Raw genomic sequence first — 17,225 nt, 5'->3', positions numbered from 1 at the left:
CAAAACCATGGCTATCTGGAATGGGCTGAGCTTGCGTGCCATCTTGCACCCTCTGTGAATCTTCTACCTGAAGCTCCACCTGCTTGCCAAAACCCAACCACATATGCCATAACTGAAAGAGATAACAAAATTGCACTATGGGCTTTTCCATCAAATTCCTTCATATCCTCCGTTGATGTTGATGACACATCGCCATCCAAAATCTTCGCAAAACCTTGTTGTCGTAACCAACTTGAGTCTCCATAAACTGAAACTATTCTGACCATCAAATTTTTCTACTTCAAATTTTGCAGTAACCATCCCGCAAAATAAAGATCCAGGCTTTGATACCAGTTGTTGGGACAAAACCATATTATTCCAGGATCACCAATGAAGCAGAAAAATAACAGAATAACAAATATCCACAACACAAACTCAAGAGACACCAAGATTTAAGTGGTTCGGCCTAACTAGCCTACATCCACTGGCGGAGACGATCCAGGAGAAATCCACTAACAAAGGATGGAGTACAAAGTGCAACACAAAGAGCAACCGCTCAAACCCAAAAGCCCCAATACACCCAAATCTCACTCTCACACAAAAGAGAATTAATACACAAAAGAGAAAAGCTTTCTCTAATTCTCTAAGCCCTAAAAGGCACTACAAATTGTAAGAAAATACAAGTGAGACAACAAAAGGGACTTATCTCTTTCAAGGAGGTGTTTATACAAGAGCAAAAGAAGGATCTCACCAAAGAGGAAGCTACTGTTCACGGGCTGAAAAACGATCACCGGATGCTCAGAATCTGATCTCCACCGTTCACAATGAAGATTCACGTGTCATGAACATCCCCACAAAATTTCAGCTCAATCGGACCACAAATGCTCGTTGATCGGAGCACTTGACGAAATCTGGACGGAAGTTCCAGAAAAACCTTTCCTCTTCTTCTTTTTCTTCTCTAGCACACTCCTCTCACAGGAAGGGAAAAACTGCCCCCCTCACCTCCACCGAAAAAGGCTTCTGCCTCTTTATAACAAAAGGCCCCCCCTCTTTTGGTTTTCTTGTCCCTCTCTCACTCAACACGTACGCATGGGACAAGCAACTCCATCTTTCAAGGCTTTTCTTTTCTTTTCACAAGCTTCCAAAAGAAGCCATTCCACCCAAGAGACAAAGCGTGCATGCAAGAAAAGTGAGAACCAACAAAAGAAAATGGGTTTGAAAAAAAAGGACAAGTGGGGCCACACACAAGACTTGTAAAATACAAGTTACTTTCCCAACAGAAAATACACTAGAGATTTTTACCCTCTTATGGTAAATCACTAAAAATTACTACTCCCAATCTCAAATGGTTTACATGGGATGGATTTGCTCCAGATAACTGTTTTTTGGGTAACTTAAAGTGTTTACGTTCTTGTACATTAAATCTTGAACAGCTTTCTAGCTCATGGAGGCCGCCAAGCTTGGAGTATTTCCAATTTCTAGAAGGGATCAATGATCTAGAGATACAGTTTCGGTGTCTTAAGGTAAACTACCGCATCATTTTTAACTCTTATCTTCACCAACTATGGGGATCAATTCTAATATTGAGAACTTGTTTTGCAGTGAAATCTTTAAGGAAATATGATTTTTTTATCCCTACATTTTATTGAGCCAGCGGTTGTGTTAAAATTAATTTTGCGTTTATGTTTATGATATTGGCCTCAGAGTGTGGACTTTGCCTAACCCAAACAATGTATGTTTTTACATTCTTCTCTCGTCCATGTCATTCTAATAATTGGCATTCGTAATGTTGCAGGAATTATATAAGGCCGGCATGCTGCCGATTCCTTTGATGCATGTACGTACTTTGCGTATAAACTTTATCCAATCAGATACTAACGATGACAATGTAGTTCCAGCAATTTCCTTACTTCTCAAGGGAGCTGTTAACGTAGAAGCTTGGTCCACGACAAATGGGAAGTTTTGGCTAATGTACAAGCCTTGTTCCATAGAAATAAAGTTGCGGCAAGTACGGGAATTTATGAAAGCAATTGTGAAGGTTGTTCCCGAGAAAAGGTGCCTTAATTTCTCTCTCATGCACGCTAGCACATGGATGCATACACTTAAATATAGTTTCATCTTGGACTCTTTTTTTTAAAAAAAAAAAAGATTACTAGTACGATACTTTCAAAATTAGTATTTTATGACCTAAAATGATATTGGGTAAGGGTTTGACCATTTTCTAGAAAATAATGTGAGTTATAATAATGTCAATTGTACTATAGTGTGAAGTAAGTATTCAATTATTTGCATGTGGTTTAGCTTTGTTGGTTGTTATTTAACACTATGGATTGTGGTTTTTGGGTGGCTAGAACTTTGGTAAAAGAGGGATTCTAAAGAATTTAAACTTGATGGTTGTGGTTGTGAATTAGATTTCTTTTTCTTTTTCCTGAAGGAACTAAATGAAGGTAGATAGATAGGAATAGGTCCAAAAACGGAATAGTCATTCTTGGGAATAACCAGTCTTGTATTTTGGGTTTTCCACTATTCTTAAGAATAATCTTCATTTTGAGGAATAGTCATCCCTCTCAAAAAAAAAAAAACAAGAAAAGAGGAGAATAGCTATTTCGGTTAAATAGAATGGCCTCAACAAAATTTTCCCCAAAAAAACTTTTTTTATGCTTTCTTTTTTCCTTCAATTTTTTTTTTTTTTCAAAAAAAGAAAAATTGTATCAAAGGGTGGCCGATGATCCCTTGGGGGATAGTTGCATCATCCTCAGTGCCAATTGGGGGTGGTGCGACTACCCCACCATTTGACAATTTTTTTACTTATAAAATAAACAATGGAAATAATTTTTAGAACTAGGGTTTTTTCTAAGTTTTGAGAAAAATATGATTCAAATCCAATTAAAAAATTGGGTCATTTTTGTGCTGTCATCAAACAAAAAAATAGAGATGGTCATTCCATTCCAGTTTCTTGTATTCCCAGTGATACCTATTCTTATTATAAAGGAATCATCATTTTAGTGTACCAAACGTGCTATTAGTGGTGAGTTATGTTATCTATTCTCAAAGTCTGTAAAATAGATGTTGGGCATATTCATATTGGGGGTGGGGTTTACACTATTATATTTTTTCTTTTTATATATACTATGTTTTTAGATTGTTCCCGAGCCAAGAGTCTGTCTCCAATGAAATGATGGTGTTTTACAAAAAACAGAGATTCTAAACATTCTGGTTGTTTTATGAATCCTTATTTTATTTTATTTTATTTTGATCTTCTAATTTTAGGTAGGAACATCATTGTCTATCAAGTGGTTCAGATTTAAAGCTGAATATTGAAGATTTCAAGAATTGATATGTATTCGTCATTGGAAGAGTATATTGAGTGGTTTTTTTAAAGGAAATAATTCATTGTAGCGGCTAGAGTATATTCTCAAGCATACCACAGAAATGTGAGGAGATAGACACCATTTGTACACCTTCCCGGCAATCATATATCACAAAGACAATTGAACGTAGGGCAGCATCAATTGTTAGAATTTTTTTTCCTTAAGTAACAATTCTATATTTATAATGGTTTTTTAGTATTATATGTGAAAATTTCAACTATGGGAGCCTTAGAAAAGTATTTTCTAATGTGTTTTGGGATATTTTTGTTTTTGGTTTTGACAAAATGCGATATAAAGATTTCTTTAAATGTTATGTTTGTTATTGTTTTTGTTTTGAAAAAAAAAAAATAAGACATAAAATTTTAACAAACATAGCATAGTTTTGCAATGTGGAAGGTAAACCAAGGGCCATTAGGTACAAAACTAAGATTATTCAATTAGAAGTATGCAATATACTATTTTTAAAAAAAATAATTCAAATTTCATTAAACTCAGAGAGATATAGCAAGTTGCTATAACAAAACTAAGTCACGTATACAATTAGGGATTTCTTCCATCCATACTTGATTTATGACTTGTTTAACAGTTGCTTTGATTAATCCCACAGGCAACAGAATTTACTACTCTACTAACGTGACCAATTCGTCAAGATTGCATACAATTAAACACTTCATGTATGTCATCAATAATATAACCATACTTGTTCGATTTTTCGACATTGAGATTTGACAGTATTCACAACTTGAAGCACATCCCCTTTCAAAAAAAATATTGTTTGAAAACCATAGCCAAGTAGCATTCATTTTTTTTTGCAGATTAGCTTCTGTAAACATCTTGTGTTGTTCTTTTTAGTGCCTAAACTCTTTAATCATTTGAGACTGGCTCATATCTCGCGCATTGCGCGAGATTCTAAGGAAGAACTCAGCTTATATATATATATATATATAATACAAAATCTGATATGCTTCTATATTTTAAGGCGTTAATCGAGATAAAGAAAGAAAGACGTGCGTTTATTGTAACATATATATATGGGTTTTTTTTTTTTTTTTTTTTTGTATATATGGGGTTTTTGTTTTCCTATTTATGGGATTCGAGTAATGATTATTGCATAACTCATATACAACTTTTGTACAACTCTAACTACTTTTTTTTATAATCACCGTTGGATTTGTTTTCCTACATGTGGGCCCTAAATATTCAATGGTTGATCTTAAAACAAAAATTGTTAGAGTTGTGCAAGAAACATTACTCATGGAATTTTATATAACACATATAACTCTTGATTATATTTATGGATTTTTAAATACCGTACTAATACATATAACTCTTGATTCTATATATGGATTTTTAAGTAAACGTATTAACATATATTAAATAGACCGATTTAATTTTATTTAGAAGACCAGTTCAACTTTTAAAATTCACTGGTTTTTTTATTTAAAAGACCGGTTTTGTGTTTAAAAATGATGGGTTTACGCCACGTGTTACAATTCTAGGCGAACTCTAAGTTAGAATTCGACTTTTATATATATATATATATATATATATATATAATACGAAAAGGAAAATTTTTTAATTTTAGATTTTTTTAAAAAATTCTCACCACTTAATGCCACACCCATGATCTTTTCATTAAAGCACAAGAAATTTATAAAAATCATGACAAAACTGGTTCAATCTTTAAAATTCACCAGTTTTTTACTTTTTTACTTAAAAGACTAGTTCAGTGTTTAAAAATAATGGGTTCACGCTACGTGTCACAATTCTAGACTAACTCTAAGTTAGAACTCGACTTTTATATATATATATAAGGAAAAGTTTTAATTTTAGATTTTTTAAAAAAGTTCTCACCACTTAATGCTACACTAATGATCTTTTCATTAAAGCACAATAAATTTATTAAAATCATGACAAAACTAGTTCAATCTTTAAAATTCACCGGTTTTTTACTTTTTTACTTAAAATACTAGTTCAGTGTTTAAAAATGGTGGGTTCACGCCACATGTCACAATTCTATATATATATGATAAGAAAAAGTTTTTAATTTTAGATTTTTTAAGAAAGTTCTCACCACTTAATGCTACACCTATGATCTTTTCATTAAAGCACAATAAATTTATTAAAATCATGACAAAACCGGTTCAACCTTTAAAATTCACCGGTTTTTTTACTTAAAAGACTGCTTCAATGTTTAAAAATGATAGGGTCACACCACATGTTACAATTCTAGGTCAACTTTAAGTTAGAACTCGGCTTATATATATATATGATAAGAAAAAGTATTTAATTTTAGATTTTTTAAGAAAGTTCTCACCACTAAATGCTACACCTATGATCTTTTCATTAAAGCACAATAAATTTATTAAAATAATGACAAAACCGGTTCAACCTTTAAAATTCACCGGTTTTTTACTTAAAATATCGGTTCTGTGTTTAAAAATGATGGGTTCACGCTACATGTTACAATTCTAGACTAACTTTAAGTTAGAACTCGGCTTATATATATATATATATATATAGATAAGGAGATCTGTGCTTAGGTGATCTTTACTTTTTAGTTTAGCTACTTGGTCCTGTTGTGGTTTCCCTTCCTCAAGAAGCAATGAAAGGTTGGCCGACTTCAGTCACTGAAATCTCTCGAGGGTTGCTTCTAAAGGCTGCTGCTTATGTTTATTATGAGCTCTCAAACTACCTGAGCTTCAAAGATTGGTGTGTCCATTCTCCACTATGTGTTTGGTGTTTGGTCAGTAAATATGTCTTGCATCACCTAACTTCTGCAGCATTTATTTTAAGGTGATTGTTGTTTGTGATCACTGGGTACCATGTTGCTTGCTGTACTTCAATGGATACAATATGGACTGTCAGCAGGAAGAATCCATTGTTTGAAGATACTTCTAGTAGCTAGTGTAACTTAAAGAGAGAAAAAATGTTGTGCAGAAGTGCTTGAACTTGGTGGTATATCATACAAAAGCTCCTCAAGAACACTTGATTATGTAGAGACATTTTTATTTTTCATTTGTAGTTAGCTTTTGTACAACAAAAATGATCATATTTTAAGTGAAAAGTAGGGAAATTTGTTTGGTCACCATCTATAGTTTGGTCGATTGTTCAGAACATTAATTTACAGTATCTTTCTCTATGTTCTGAGTTGATCAGATAGCATTCACATTTTCAAATATGCTCCTTTCATTTGATCATTCTTTAAAAGTTTAATTGGTAATCAAAAGCTTATGACTTTTCTTCCTGAAACTATTGATTGTAGGTATAATGGTGCGTTATCCCCAGAACTCTCAAATGACCATCCAAATATGCATATCATCCATCGGAAAGTTGCACTAATATTGGGACAATGGGTTTGTGAGGTAACATAATTTTGTAAGTCGTGTAGTACATGAGCTGTTATGATTTTTAGGATCTCAGCTTTCGCAAGATGGTGTCTGCTTGCATTCGGATTCTCCTTTATATGGTCATGCAAGGCAGAATAGTCACTGAAGGATGCAGAGATGAAGTATTGCCCTTTTTTTGGAATCAATAGCTAGTCCAAAATTGTTTCTTCTAACTTCTATGCCATTGAAGAATTCATGCTTCCGATGATTTCCTGTGTCAAAACTAATATATTGTCATATTCTATCCTAGGAAACATAGTGAATGTGTTTCTTCAAGTGATGAAACGGGAAGAAAAAAATATTTGATAGAAAGGGAAGAACATGGATCGGACGAGTCTCACATGTAACTTCTACATGGGAGAGAGATGGAAAGAATGTCATAGTACGTATTTGCATTCTCTTTCACAAGTGTATAGATGTAAGGTGGTTCAGTGCATGCACATAATTTATGAAAGCAACCTCATCAACTTCTCGAGGTTTTGCTTATACATCAACAAAATCTAGTACATGCCCTTTGCTTGGATAGAGCTGCGCCCTGGGCTGAAGTCCTAAACCTGTCCCTTTATAACTTAATGTCTAATTCAAGGCTGTAACTTATGGTCTATCCTTTATAAGATATTCCATTTTTGTGGATGATGGTTGGTTACATTAGTTTTCAAAAAGGAGTAAGAGGGTTTATGGTGCCATTTGTGAGTCCTCTTCTCTATATGTTTGGAGCCTTCCAATAATCTATGATGCTCTATCAGCTGAATTGATATTTGTTATGGCAATTCAATCTTGCGATCACACATAGTGCTTCTTTTTGGTTTTTGACGAGCCATTCTTGTTCATGATTTGATCACAGATTAAAATGAGCAATTGAAACTTCTGATGTTTGCACTTGACAGATTAAAGATACGAAAAGACACTGTGCTTTGATCAAATTGTTACAGGATAAAAACCTTTTCTGTCAGGGTATGTTGCATGTGTCCATTTTTCTTTTGTACATCACCTCTCCTGCTCTTTCTGCATGGTTATGACATACATATTCCTGCCTCCTAATTCTGTATTACTGTATCCTGTTTCAACTATTGAAGTTCTGCATTCCTTGTAAAGCAAGCAGCCTGTTGGTCTTTGTGCTCACACATTGAAGATGCGAACATTTCAAAACGAGAATTTATTGATCTTCTTCCAATATGTTGGGGTTCGTGCTTAAAGTTGGTTGAGGAAGTTCAGGAGTTTGACTCAAAGGTAAAACATAGGTTTTGCATCACTTTGATATTAAGCACTCAAGAGAGAGTCCTTTTTCATTGAGATTGATGCTGTTTCCCCATTTGATTTCGTATTAACCTTCTGCATAATTTGATCGTACGTCCACCTTGTTTCAACTAGTAAAAATATGAAAATTTGGGTATGCAATTCTTCTCTTTGATTCAGGAATGCCTCTGCGCCTCTGCAGTGCATTTTTCCTGTCTAAATGTTCTACAATTTTTTGAATCTGCTTGTTATCAAATGTTAAACTACCTAGTGACACATCTCAAAGCCACGGATGCACCTAAGGTAGCCAGCACGAGTGCCTTGCATGACACGGCTACTGTTATGTGCCACACAGTTGCTATGCCAGCTGTTGCAGGCTCACCTGCCAGTAAGGCCTAATGCAGCAAATCACTCCAGCAAGCTTAATTCAGCATACCAATCAACAAGGCTACAAACCATAAGTCAATTATTTCTCCAAAGATCAAGCATTTATCTCAAGAAGAAAAAAAATAAAAAAAATCCTTGAAAGTAAATAAATTTAAACATACATTTTCAAATATGCTCCTTTCATTTGATCATTCTTTAAAACATTCCAAACATAATAAAATTACGTCTATTGTAATGCAACTCACAAGGGCACACAGAAACCAATATCAAGGCACAAGCTGCTCCAAATAACCAGAGATAAACTGTAAAAACATGTATATATTCATGTGATTACAACGATTGTGAAAGCAAGTATCATCAACTATCTATGGTATTTGTTTTGAAATAAAAAAAAACAAGACACTTTTAACAAAATAAGCATAGTTTTGCGAAGTGGAAAGGTATACCAATGGCCAGTGTATTCAATTATTCTATCTCATTTCTTTAAGCATGCTTTCTAATACAGAAACCTTCAATTCCATTGTCGCAAGCTTGTTTTTAAACTCAAAAACCCTTGACGACTAGGCCGCAAGTTCAGTTATTAACCCTGACACCTTTAACTCTCAAATCAAAAGCCGCGCTCCCTTAGATAGTTAATTGTTGTTTTGGCAGAAACTCTAGATCCGTCACATCCGACTTTTGGAACATTTCATAATCTAATATCAGAGCTAAGCAATCCAGTGCTGCCTGCAAAACAAAGCAATAAGACATTAGAAATAGGGAAGCAAATGCATGAATATAACGGAAATTAGATCCTAGTACATTCCTTCACAAAATTATTTCAAATTTTTGGGACTAAATCCACCGGCAAATTACCAACTTGTCGTTCAAATTGCTTAGAAATTAGTCAATTGATGACAACAATTGGATTATCTTTGTAATTGAACCATTCCGTAGACTCCTGCCCAATGTTGTTGACATTCTCAAAATAGCGAGACACCATTGAATCTACCAATGACTAGAAAACCAAGAAACACAAGTAAGACAAAACAATGATAAAACACCAAAAACTTGAATCCACATATAGATATGTACCTTAGCCAAAGTCTTGAGCATTCCAATTGCAAAAAGTATAAGAACCACAAGCTTGTCCTTCCATGTAATGATTGGGTATTAACTCCTTCAAGATATAAATTAACTTATCAATTGTTTCCTCTGGTGATTGGGCATAAGTCCCTGAGGCTGATGCAAAAGTCCTTGGTGATAGCAGTGGCTCCTCCTGAGTTTGAGGCGCAGTTGGAGGGGTTGAGGTAGATGTAGTTGAAGGTGGCAATGGCACCTCCCAAATCTGAGGCACAGTTAGAGGAGGGCCTAAGGCTAAGGCAGTTGTAGTTGGGGGAGGCCCTACCCCCAGGTCGCCCTCGGGCTCCTTTTCTACCCCTGTCGATGCCTCCTCTTCTATCTTTTCTTGTCCTCCTCCACTACTGTCTTCTTGTCCTGCATCAACCATGCCCCCACATCGTCCCACCGCTCCCTCTTCTACTTCTTGTCCTTCTCTGCTATCTTCTTCTTGTCCCCTTCGGTCTTGTTCTCCTGCACTTCTATCTTTGTGTCCTCCACTTCTGTCTCCAAACCGTGCAATAATATGCGGAACGTTCCTTTTAGGCAACCCACACTGTGCAATGCGGGTCTCGGGTCGGGATCCGAAAAAAATACACCGCTTAAAAAAAGAATAAAAACCTTAAAACCCTAAGTTTTACTAACCCAGCGTCGCCCCTCTTCATTTTTTTCTTTTCTCCATTTCTTGATTCTTCCAAAAAGTTCCACACTTCCACCGGTCCACCCACTTCGTGTTCTGTCCCCTCCTCCCTAGTCTAATCCTCTACCGTTGCCCCTGTCTCCTCCTCCCTTTCACTTCCTTCCCTTAGACCCCTTTGTCTTCCTCTTCTACTATTATTTAATCTTGCCTCCGGAGCCAAAGGGGCGAGAGTAAATGTATTAGTACAAGTATTACTAATAACGATCAATTGCCAGCTTAACTATAAAATAAAAATAAAAAAAAAAAGACAAACTACAATTAATATTAAATTATAAAATTAACAATAAATGTAAACATTAACAACATACATTTGTATTTCTCGTTAATCTCTATTCAAGAAATGTCTTCTAGTTTGCCTCTAATACAGTGAGCTTCCAATGACCAAAATCACCTCCATCTTGGTAGTCATAAATTGTAACTGAACCATACACTTTTCCATGATCATCCTTATGATGTGATCATTTTTTTTTTTTGCCCAATACCTAAAATTAAGTATTTCTTGGCAAAAAAAAGTACAATCGATCTCAATAATCAAGAATGAGATAGACTCGTAAAATGATGTCTATATCAGAATTCAGCACTTCTATATTGTTTAAATCTCGAAAAAAACGTACAGTTGAATGTGAAAATCGTTGCTCACCAATCTTCGAAAAGAAGTAAGCTCGAAAAAGAATATCGTGCGAGGGACTTTAAAAAATAAAAATAAAAACCAGGATGACTTCTCCTGATTCTGTTCTTAGTCAATCGCACGAAATTCTTTTTCGAGCTTACCTCTTTCCAAAGATTGGTGGACTACAATTTTCGCATTCCACTGTACGTTTTTTTCGAGATCTGGACAATATAGAAGTGCTGAATTCTGATATACACAGCATTTTACGAGTCTATCTAATTCTTGATTATTGAGATCGATTGTACTTTATTTGTCAAGAAATACCCAATTTTAGGTATTTGGTAAAAAAAAAAAAAAAAAGATCACATCATAAGGATGATCATGAAAAAGTGTACGGTTCAGTTACAATATATGACTACCAAGATAGAGGTGATTTTGGTCATTGGAAGCTCACCGTATTAGAGGCAAACTAGAAGACATTTCTTGAATAGAGATTAACGAGAAATACAAATGTATGTTGTTAATGTTTACATTTATTGTTTATTTTATAATTTAATATTAATTGTAGTTTGTCTTCTTCTTCTTCTTCTTCTTCTTCTTTTTTTTTTTTTTTTTAAGTTGGCAATTGATCGTTATTAGTAATACTTGTACAACAAATGTATTAACATTTACTCTCGCCCCTTTGGCTCCGGGGTCAAGATTAAATAATAGTGGAAGAGGAAGACAAAGGGGTCTAAGGGAAGGAGGAGGAAGTGGAAGAAAGGGAGGAGATAGGGGCAACGGTAGAGGATTAGACTAGGGAGGAGGGGGACAGAACACGAAGTGGGTGGACTGGTGGAAGTGTGGAACTTTTTGGAAGAATCAAGAAACTGAAAAAATGGAGAAAAGAAAACAATGAAGAGGGGCGGCGCTGGGTTAGTAAAACTTAGGGTTTTAAGGTTTTTATTCCTTTTTTAAATGTAGGCGGTGTATTTCTTCGGATCCCAACCCGAGACCCGCATTGAACAGTGTGGGTTGCCTAAAAAGAACGATCCGCATATTATTGCGCGGTTTGGAGACAGAAGTGGAGGACACAAAGATAGAAGTGCAGGAGAACAAGACCGAAGGGGACAAGAAGAAGATAGCAGAGAAGGACAAGAAGTAGAAGAGGGAGCGGTGGGACGATGTGGGGGCATGGTTGATGCAGGACAAGAAGACAGTAGTGGAGGAGGACAAGAAAAGATAGAAGAGGAGGCATCAACAGGGGTAGAAGAGGAGCCCGGGGGCAACGTGGGGGTAGGGCCTTCTCCAACTACAACTGCCTTAGCCTTAGGCCCTCCTCTAACTGTGCCTCAGACTCGGGAGGTGCCATTGCCACCTCCAACTACATCTACTTCAACCCCTCCAACTGCGCCTCAAACTCAGGAGGAGCCACTGTCATCACCAAGGACTTTTGCATCAGCCTCAGGGACTTATGTCCATCACCAGAGGAAACAATTGATAAGTTAATTTATATCTTGAAGGAGTTAATACCCAATCATTACATGGAAGGACAAGCTTGTGGTTATTATACTTTTTGCAATTGGAATGCTCAAGACTTTGGCTAAGGTACATATCTATATGTGGATTCAAGTTTTTGGTGTTTTATCATTGCTTTGTCTTACTTGTGTTTCTTGGTTTTCTAGTCATTGCTAAATTCAATGGTGTCTCTCTATTTTGAGAATGTAAACGACATTGGGCAGGAGTCTACGGAATGGTTCAATTACAAAGATGATCCAATTGTTGTCATCAATTGACTATTTTATAAGCAATTTGAACGACAAGTTGGTAATTTGCCGGTGGATTTAGTCCCAAAAATTTGAAATAATTTTGTGAAGGAATGTACTAGGATCTAATTTCCGTTATATTCATGCATTTGCTTCCTTATTTCTAATGTCTTATTGCTTTGTTTTGCAGGCAGCACTGGATTGCTTAGCTCTGACATTAGATTATGAAAAGTTCTAAAAGTCGGATGTGACAGATCTAGAGTCTCTGCCAAAACAACAATTAACTATCTAAGGGAGCGGCTTTTAACTTGGGAGTTAAAGGTGTCAGGGTTAATATCCGAACTTGCGGCCTAGTCGTCAAGGGTTTCTAAGTTTAAAATCAATCTTGCGACAATGGAATTGAATGTTTCTGTATTAGAAAGCAAGCTTAAAGAAATGAGATAGAATAATTGAATACACAGGCCATTGGTATACCTTTCCACTTCGCAAAACTATGCTGAGTTGGGGGAACGGAGCTCGCGGTGGAGATGCAGCCGGTGAAAGAACGGCCGGCCGGAGAGATGGAGAGAGAGAAGAACGTCCAGGCGAGTCTAGATCTAGCCGATTCATGTCCCCACGCACACCGCTTTAGGCGAGTCCAGATCTGGAATTGGGAGCTCCGTCGTCGATAGTGTCAACCCCATCACAACGATCTCCTTTGTGGAGGTGAGGCTGAAAATTCAGGAGAAATGAGAATGGGCAATTTAAAAAAAAAAAAAAAAATAGAAACAAAACAAGAATGAGAGAGGGAGAAGCAATTTGGGGGAGGGAGAAGTTTTTGTGAAAGAAAGAAAATGTGTTTTTCTTACATTGACGCGGATCGATGAGGTGTAATGTTAACAACCGTTATTTTAAATGGACGGTTCAGATTAAAAAAATTGTGTCTGGGCAATTTTTTGGAATCTTGTTTGGGAAACAATTATTCATCATGATTTGCAAAAGGATGAGTGATATAAAATTTACCCATTTTCCCGATTTCATAGCAAGTTAAAAAAGGAAGAAGAATATTATTTCAAAAGGACAATACGGAAAAAAACAGTAAACAAAAAGTGGCACACAATCTTCAAAAGTTCAGAGGTTCACTTTAGGATTAGAATTGTTAATGATCTGTTTGGGAACCGAGTGAAATAATTATTCCACTCGGATTTTTACTAAAACCCGCCCACCCGCCCGAATACCCGAATTTGACCCGGATTTTCGTTTGAATTTTAAGCTGATATTTTGTGTAAGAGCTGGGCCCACGCGCAGGGGAAATTGTCTCCTAAAAAGCGCGTGGGTCCCACATATAAATAATAAAATAATATAAATTTAAATAAAAATAAAATAAAAGAAATTAATTAAAAACAATGGGGGTGGCTGCCAACCGGTGGCCGCGCGGCCACCCCCGACTCGGGCGGGGGTGGCCGCGCGGTCACCCCCGGCCAGCGGGCTCACAAAAATATAGCTTCCCATCTGATCAAGGTAGATATCAGATGAAGAAGAAAAAGGAATGCAAGCAAGGACTATGCAAAATAATAGTCAAATAAGAAGTTCCAAATAATAGTCAATCTAACTAACAGAGAGACGAAATGTGAGATATTTTATGCTTTGCATTTTTTTTTTTAATCCAGAAATTAAAGAACAAAACACTTAAAAGTACCTCCGGCGAGATAAATCGGGCAAGAGAGAGATTTTCTGGTGAGAGAAAGCGAGCTCCAGCGAGATCCGTTGAGAGAGAGAGAGGGGTTTGCGGCCACATCCGGCGAGAGAGAACGTTTACATCGAGATCCGGCGAAAGAGAGCGTTTACGGCGTGAGGAGAGAGAGAGCTATTCGGTCGAGATCCGGCGAGAATTTTTTTGTTCTTTCAAAATTTTGTTCCCAATACGAGATGGGTTCAGTGTCATCATCCTCGAAAACTTCCAGTCCCTCTTAGAAATCTCCCGAACACATAGCCTACACCACGAGTTCACTCATTACACAAAGAAATAAATCAAATTTAAAGAAAACCCAAATCACATTTTACAAAAAAAAAAAAAAAAAAAAAAAATTCAATTATTCAAACTCAAACCTATCAACAAGAAACCGAACCACCTCGGCCTCGCTGCGCCGCCGCTTTGCCGGGTCCCAGTTGCCCTTTTCACCATCCAACCACTCTTCCTTCACGAGCACATCATCGTCCAAAAAAACCCACAGCAAATCCACGCGCTTTCCCTCAAACATTTCCCTCAGTTCCCTCAGTTTCTCCCTCTTGAGCTTCTCTCCACTGCACTCCCTACTCTCACTTGCAATCTCTCCGAGCCCAGCTGTCTCCAGCCTCTCCCATGACTTCCCCACCATCAAAGCACTATTCTTCACACCCTTTACCTCCTTGGTGAACTCCTAGTACACGTGCTTGATGGTCTGGAAGTGGGACTCTTCGGAGTGGTGGGGTCTGGCATTATTGGGCAAGGCGCTTCAGTTTGCTGTCTAGTTTCTGGATTTCTTTGTTGCGGAGGGTGTGGATGGGAGTGATATAAATGGGAAATCAAATATACAAAAATGCTTTCTTGTTGAACACGCTCATCCAAAAACCATCAACCGACCACCGTCTGCCAAACGGACAGGCTTCGTACGGCAGTCAAGGTAACTGGGGACAGGGGAAGAAAAGCATGATCAACCAATATTACAGTATGAGGGCTGCTACACTTACAACCAAGTTCCCACACCCAACTTCTCACAACCTGACGTGGCATGCCACGTGAGATTTTTTTTATTTTTTTTTCCCGTTTTCCACCCTCGAACTGCCCACCCCGAGGCCGGAATCCGGCCGGGAAAGTGCCAGATCCCGGCCAGCCGGCCAGGATCCGGCCGTTCTGGCCGGGGAAGGGCCGGATTCAGCCGTTCTCCGGCCAGCCGAACGGGATCCGACCGTTCTGGCCGAGGAAAGGACAGCCGGCTCTCCAAATCCCGAGATGCAGTCGCCGGCGATCTTTGGGGTCTGGATCTCGTCGTCTCGGTTGCGCCGGCGTCGTTCCGGTTGTATCTACCTCGGTGAGGCCCTTCGTCGGTGGGTGTGTTTCCGGATCTTCGTCGGTGGGTGCGTTTTCGATCCGGGCGTGCTGAGTTTTCCGATGACTCCGGTGATGAGATCGGCCGGGTCCAGCGGCGCGGAGGGTCCATGTGGAACGACGGTCGGCTTCAGGCGGCGCGGAGGGTCAGGCGCGGGGTTCTTCTCCACTCACGGATCCGACCCAGAACTCGGGTGTGCGTGATCTAGGGTGCCGGATGGGTGTTGCCGGCGTGGTCCGTGGTGGAAAGTGACGGCTTGTTCCGGGGTGGGCGGCGCCTGTGTGGGTCGCCGGGGTAAGCGGCGCCGGGGTGGGTGGTTTTGGTTTTGGATCGAAGAAGAATGAGAGAGAAGAAGAACCAGAGAGAGAGAGAGAGAGAGAGAGCGTCGGTTGAAAACGAAAAATAGAAATATATATATATCTATCTGATGTGGAAATTCCACGTCAGGTTGGAAGGATTTGAAAGGATTTGGTAGTAGGGATTTGATTCATAAACAACACCTTCACAACAATTACACAACAACTCCTCACATGAGGGTGGGACCCAATGTGTGGGGTTCACCCTCATGTGAGGGGTTGTTGTGTGATTGTTGTATTGGTGTTGTAAATTTAACATTTTCCTTGGTAGTAAGTGTAACATTTTCCTTACTGTATTTCACGACCAAAATATATGGAGTGGGATCCGATATATTGAGCGAGAATAAGGCACATTATTAAATTGTATTTTACACGTCAGATATTTGTATCAAGTTATTTTTATCAAGTTTTGTTAGTTAGTTAGCTTTCAGCTTAGTCGGTTGCTTAGACGGTTTTCATGTAACTCAGTATAAATATTGATTTGATTAATATAATTCAGAGTTTTCCTTAATCAATATCATTCAGAGTTTTTCTCTTCTTTCAACTTTATCTCTCGCACAGTTCAAAACCTCTGTTTTGTTCTTCCTGTTCATCAAACATTCTACATAAGAAATTCAATATGGTATCAGAGCGATCATAAAAAATTTAATATGGTATTAGAGCGATCATCAATTCAATAGGTGATTTAGTGATTGAATTGCTAATAGAAAATGGAAGTATTTTTTGTTTAGCAAATGAACATATGGTGCAAACATGTTTGGAATTAATAGAAATGTCCGAAACAGACTTATGTAATAAACTAAGCCTAGTACATGATAAATGACCTAAGCGATAGTGCCAAATATCATTTGATACATTTTTTTTATTGAAACAGCAAAAGAAACAAGAGGAACAGATTCTGATCACACCAAGTAAAACAAACCATCCTTCTCTCCACCCACTCCAATCATCTCCCAGCTGGTCAGATTCTGCACAAAACAAGATTTATGAATAAAAATAAGACAACAATTAATGGATTTGATAAATTTGCTAGCAGAGATAAGATTGAAAGAGAAAGAAGGGACACAAAGGACGTCAGTTAAAATTAAGGAATCTGAAAATTTAACGGTGCCAATATGCGTGACCAAAGCAAATTGGCCATTGGGTACTTTGACGTGTGAAGATACAACTGTAGTGATAGTTGTAAAATGGTGGATGGAACTGACCATATAGTCAGTGGCACTTGTGTCGATGATCCAAGACTGTTTACGATGATATTTTGATGCAACAGTGAAAGTTGAAGATGA

At 37.7% G+C, this 17,225-nt stretch overlaps 2 long non-coding RNA genes across 2 annotated transcripts; one reads left to right on the top strand and one right to left on the bottom strand.

Annotated features, from left to right (window-relative positions):
- Positions 1 to 1,264: 1,264 nt before the first annotated feature.
- Positions 1,265 to 3,633, top strand: LOC133874392 (uncharacterized). The gene is made up of 3 exons (XR_009901259.1): positions 1,265 to 1,502; positions 1,775 to 2,034; positions 3,250 to 3,633. It is a non-coding gene; the product is annotated as an uncharacterized LOC133874392 (long non-coding RNA).
- Positions 3,634 to 8,628: 4,995 nt separating this feature from the next.
- On the bottom strand, positions 8,629 to 15,968 carry LOC133872784 (uncharacterized). The gene is made up of 4 exons (XR_009901075.1): positions 14,604 to 15,968; positions 14,194 to 14,488; positions 12,990 to 13,226; positions 8,629 to 9,088 (listed from the first exon to the last, which is right to left on the bottom strand). It is a non-coding gene; the product is annotated as an uncharacterized LOC133872784 (long non-coding RNA).
- Between the last annotated feature and the right edge of the window lie 1,257 nt (positions 15,969 to 17,225).

The sequence above is a fragment of the Alnus glutinosa genome, chromosome 7, assembly GCF_958979055.1.
Source record: "Alnus glutinosa chromosome 7, dhAlnGlut1.1, whole genome shotgun sequence".
Classification (NCBI taxonomy): Eukaryota; Viridiplantae; Streptophyta; class Magnoliopsida; order Fagales; family Betulaceae; genus Alnus; species Alnus glutinosa.
The sequence above is the reverse complement of the archived record's forward strand: the minus strand, read 5'-3'. Positions and strand labels throughout refer to the sequence as shown.